Genomic DNA, 5,902 nt, shown 5'->3' on the forward strand with positions numbered 1-5,902 from the left:
TACATGTTAGAATTGTCCTATCGATTTCAAACTTTGCATGATTATTCCAATAACAGTAAGGTATATTTTAGAAAGCGTTGTAATTCTATATTCGTTACCAGAAAGTCTTACGTCCATTTTAAACATGCTGATTTTTCACTTTTTTTTCACAACAATTTTTCATGTGATATAATTAATCTATTCATCTGATTATAGTTATTTTTAAAGCTATCTTGTCGAAACCTTATATAATATATATAATTATTACAGAAAACATTACCCACAGTTTGAAATCAATAGGACAACTGTACAAAAAGAGCTATAACTGTGACGTACGGACAGACGTTCAGGCCCTAATCATAGAAAAGCATTACTTTGAAAAAGGTTGGATACATATTTCAAAAGGGAATCAATTTTTGCGTGACAATGAAATTTGAGTGGTGTGCCACGTTTGATCACGGCTGTCAGCCTGTTTGAATATGAAATACATTCTTTAAAATAAAGGTTGAGGGAATATTTTCAAAAATATAAATAACAGCTATTTTTGGAAACAATAACCTTTTCAATATCTAAAAATCACATACTTTTAAGTTTACTAGCGGCTTCGCCCCAAGCCTCTAAAGCTTTGAATCTGATTTGTTTTTAAATTAAGGGGGATTTTTTTGTTCTTTTGGGGGTTGGGGGTGTCCACTGTCTAAGGCCCTAAAAAATAGTCTAAAACCATCACAGGACCAGTAGTTATATTTCCTGAAGAGTAGAATCTAATCAGTTCAGTGGTTACCGAGATCTTAAGGGACAGACGGACAGACAAACGAAAAGATGGACAGACATCATTCTACTTTGTTTTATAGATAAGGAATAATTTGTTGAAAAATAATTAAACTCTATATCTTCTAGAGTAACAGAATGTCTATATATATATCTGTGTGTATGTAATCTAAATAATCTCATCTTAACACCACGCCATAACTAAAGATGTTAAAAAAATATTGCTGGGTCATTTGCATGACATTAATAGACAAATTAGAAGGAATGTCATGGTCCAAAACAGGCGCAACTCCTTACCATGCTCATTTAAGACTTCCAGACAAAGGTTGTGCAATAGAAGATTTGATTGTTTGTTGGGTGTTACAAAACCTAATTAATACCTCATGTATATATTAGACTATAGAGTGTCATGAACATCAGCCATAATCATAAGAGATAATTAATGAGATTATGTACTTTATAATCTAGTTAACTGCAAAGCTACTAATAAATTAAAAGATTTCACACACCTTCACAGGATGGTTTTAGCCTATTTAGTTTTTAAACGTCTTGGGTTGGTGTCAAGCTATTTTTCTGCTTTTCTCCCCTTTACAGAGCGCCTAGATGCTAGGGGCGCAACAGCTATCTTATAATATAAAGTAGTAAGTTTTAATATCTGAAGCAAAAGATCTATACAAAGAAGCTACCTATAGACAAGATTTTCAGTAGTAATATTAATTATGTCCAATATACATGATGTAAAGAAATGCGCTACCTTTTTTAAAAGCGAAGCTATTCTATAATTAGGGTCGGTCTGTCCGTCCGTCCGTAACGGATTGCTTTTTTCGTTAATTTAGGCATGTTAGAATTGTCCTATCGATTTCAAATTTTGCATGGTGATTCCTCATATAGTTAGGTACGATTTAGAAAGCGTAGCAACTCTATAATCATTACCAAAATGTCCGTACTTCCATTTAAACATGTTGATTTTTTTACTTTTTTAACAAAAATTTTTTATCTGATCTAATCATCCAATTGATCTGATTTTTGGTATATTGATTCCTGGGACAACAAAGTATAATGTTATAGGCGATGCAACTCTATAATCAAGTCCTAAAAATGTAAGTATGTCCATAAACATTATCCTGTATAAACAATTTTTCAACAAATTTACTTACAATTTTGCTTCGACTCTTATACATTTATATTCTGATTATTCAGTTCTGACACTATACTAGTGATAATGTCCGTTTGTCCTACCTTTTCAGTGCTTCGCTTTTATGGATGTTGTCATCCTTGTTTTTAAATCAACCTTTCAATCCCAGTTCACAAAAGACTATTAATTAAGCTAGAGAAATTTTCGGTTGGCTCAAAACATTAACAAACATTCCAAAGGCTGTGAACAAAACTGATGGTAAAGAAAACAATTGACAGATTATTTATTCCTTAAATGTAAAACAACAAAATAAATAAAGAGTAGTGGAAGTAATAAATAAAAAACAAAAACATTGAAAAATTTTATTTTTCTCTGTTCATTAATAATACATACATATTATATAATACATTATCATTGAAATAATTACAGTATATACAGTATAGATTAGGAAAATACTAAACTTTTTGCGTTGTTCTACTTCTTTAGATGTATGTTCTTTCTCAGTCAATAGGTTTGTATTCATTCTCTACATGTATGTATTCATGTAGGTTATCATCCTCTATTAGATTTAGAGCTTCTTTAGATGTATGTTCTTTCTCAGTCAATAGGTTTGTATTCTCTATAGGTATGTATTCATGTAGGTTATCATCCTCTATTAGATTTAGAGCTTCTTTAGATATATGTTCTTTCTCAGTCAATAGGTTTGTATTCTCTATAGGTATGTTTTCAAATTCATGTAGGTTATCATCCTCTATTAGATTTAGACAACAAATTAAAACAATAATATAATGATGGTCGTAACAGGTTTTAAAGATCTTGATGGAGCTTGGGAAGATTTTGCTTGAATCTAATCGAAGAGACCGAATCCCATGTCCTCATCTTCTTCCTCCTCTTCCTCAACCTTCTTCTCCTCCTTGGCAGCAGCGGCACCAGCAGCAGGGGCGGCTCCGGCGGGGGGAGCAGCGCAAACTCCGCTTCCGACGTTGGTGATCAGGGCCTTTAGATCTGCAGACTTGAGAGCCTTAGCAAAGAGTCCAGGCCAGTATGGCTCAAAGGCAACACCAGAGGCCTTCAGGATGGTGGCCATCTTCTCAGAGGTGATTTCAACATCATCGTCAGCAAGGATGAGGGCGGCGTACACGCAGGCGAGTTAAGAAACAAACATTAGAGCTTCTTTAGGTGTATATTCTTTCTCTGTATCAGTAACTATATTGGTTTTCTCTTCAGGTATGTATTCATGTAGATCATCATCCTCAATTAGATTTAGAGCTCCCTTTGGACCGCTGAACATATCAAAATCATCATCATGTACAACTATTGCAAACTTTGGTTGATGGAACATTATTGCATTTCTATAAGATGTTTCAAATGTATTTCTTATCCACTTACTCTGCTCAACTCTAATACTGGTCTCATTAAATGAATAATTTAGTGAATACTCATCTCCCCATGCTGCAAATTCATGTTTATGATCAATATTTTCATCAGCAAATACAATGATATTCTTTAATTTGATGAGTGCATAATCATATAAATCTGATGCATACTCCATATGAATAAAATTGACATGTCTTGGCTTGTTTTCTAGATTGTTTAGATCGTTTCCTGTAAAGTAGTTAATGTCATAGTAACTCCAAGATATATCATCAAGATTTCTATCTATGTTTCTCTTTACATCTTCATATAGCTCTGTATTTTCTGATTTAATTTTCTTCTGAACTAGATACTTTCTTTCTTCTTTAGGTAAACTAAGAAACTTCTTTGTATTTGCCTCTCTGATAATATCTTTAGAAATTCTTGAGTATGTTATGATTGTAATACTCTCATCCTGTTCTAATAATTTGTATTTATCTAATATTGCCATAGTTAAGGCACTAATATTATGTTTATATTCATTATGATAGTGATGACACTCTGGAGCTTTTCCTTTGGGATAAATAAATTCATGTAGGTTTTTATCTTCAATTGCTCCAGAACTATTTAGATAATGGCTAGGTTTCTCCGAAATAATAATTGCATGGGACATTGTTCTTAGTATTGCATTCCTCATCTGTTCAGACCAGACAATTGTATCACACATGATAATGTTCCTTGCTTGAGCACCCTGGAATTCCTGCATCCTTGTTACCAATATTCCTTCAGGTTTCCGTATGTATTCTCTAAAATCTCTGACAACTGATGTAGTTGAGGAAAAGTGTTTGTGTAGTATTTCAAAAGTACAAAAACTATTTTCTGATAATACGACAACACTTTCTTTAGGTTTATGTATGAAATATTTGTTTACAGCAGCAACACTTAATAAACTAGGATCAATGCCATGAATATTTCTGTAGTAAAAATTATGGTTACCCATGACATTGGTATCCGGAGAACAAGACATTTGTTGAGTAGAATCCTGTTCTAAAGCTTTAGCTAAATGAATAATTTGTTGAGAATTTCTCATATTTTTGGTTAGATTAACATGTACAGCATTATGATTCACTTTCATAGTTTTTAACCACTTTGCTTTCTCATATTTTAAATCAACTACTTTTAAGTTAACACAAATTGTCTCTATAGAGTCAGGAAAAACATATTCTCCTATTATCATTTCATCAATGAATAAATGATCACAGTGATTGTCTCTTAAAAAACTGTTTAATGTATTGAATATATCAAATATTGTATATTGTTCAGGGGATTCTGTAATCCCTAAATCTTTAGTAGTGATTACTCTGATACTCAGATAAGAGTCAAAATCTTTTGCAGCTATAATGTCCATAATACATTCAGATTCTTTATAATGTATATAATCTATTTGTGTAAGTGCTGTTAGATTAATGTAAAATAATTGATCTTTACTGTTATCTAATGCAATTTTTTTAGCTCTTTCCTTTAGTACATATGTTTTACCAGTACCATAGTCGCCATCTATGATAAGGAATTTAGCTGTTGAATATACAGCCTGTAGTTGTTCATAGTTAAGCATGTAGACAAACTTTTCTTCCTTTTCTAATGCTTCAATTTTGCCTGTTAATGCTATTTGCTCATAGTTTATCATGGAATCAGGTACATCACTCTCTCCTGATATTCCATCAGTTTTTCCAGTGAATGCCTTCTCTGCTGCTTTACTAATTGTCAATGGATCAGATATTAATTGATTAAATCTACTTGACTCTTTAATAGAAATGTGGCATATTAGTTCAGCAACAAGATTTTCATATTCTGTCTGATCATGATTATCAGATTTAACAAGCTTGTGTTCCATTATCCGCTTCAACCAAGTTGTTGCATCATTAGCATCTTGTAGAATAAATTGCTGACAGTTGACACAGGGCTTTGTGGTTTCTTCATCAATAGTCAAATGTGGAACACATGCAGCCCTGACAAACACCCAACCTTTGGAAAGCATATTTCCAAATAATTTCTGCATGAAAGAAAAGTGTTCTTTTGTTTGATCTGAAGCATCTTTAAGTAGTTTGAGTTTATCTCCTTGATCTTTAGGTCCAAGTTTAACCTCTATATTGAAAATAGCACAATACTTTGGAATTATCATGATGGTGTCCCATTCAGTTTGTTCTTTTTGAAGACTAAAATTATAATACTGATATTTGTAAAAATTTCTAAGTTTATCATCAGGGATCTTATAAAGGAATGTTTCTTTAATATCATCTTCTTTGAAATTGCCTGTTTGATATGTTTGGTTATTCATCCTCCTTCTTTTAGATTTTGTACTAGAAGAGCACTGATCTATATTTGATTGGTCAGTAGCTTTTTTTTGACTGTTATCACCAGTATTTATTTCTTTTCTCTTTTTCTTTATCTGATTCTTATACACCTAACAATCATAAAACTATATTTCACATATTTTTAAAAATGCATTTATTTGTTAAATGAGATGAAACAATGGTGGAAAGATAATATAGAAGAGAGCAAGGTTAAGAGATATTTCAAACTAAAATTTAGAAAATTTTCAAAAGAATAAAAATGGTGCCTTAAATCCGGCTAAGCAAATCTATGGTTTTTTTGGACAAAATAATT

The 5,902-nt window shown here is 32.0% G+C and overlaps 1 pseudogene; it reads right to left on the reverse strand.

Annotated features, from left to right (window-relative positions):
• Positions 1-2,618: 2,618 nt before the first annotated feature.
• LOC145318396 (uncharacterized) lies at positions 2,619-3,932 on the reverse strand (annotated as a pseudogene).
• Between the last annotated feature and the right edge of the window lie 1,970 nt (positions 3,933-5,902).

Source organism: Acartia tonsa, chromosome 4 (genome assembly GCF_053477335.1).
Source record: "Acartia tonsa isolate MP-2025a chromosome 4, ASM5347733v1, whole genome shotgun sequence".
Lineage (NCBI taxonomy): Eukaryota > Metazoa > Arthropoda > Copepoda > Calanoida > Acartiidae > Acartia > Acartia tonsa.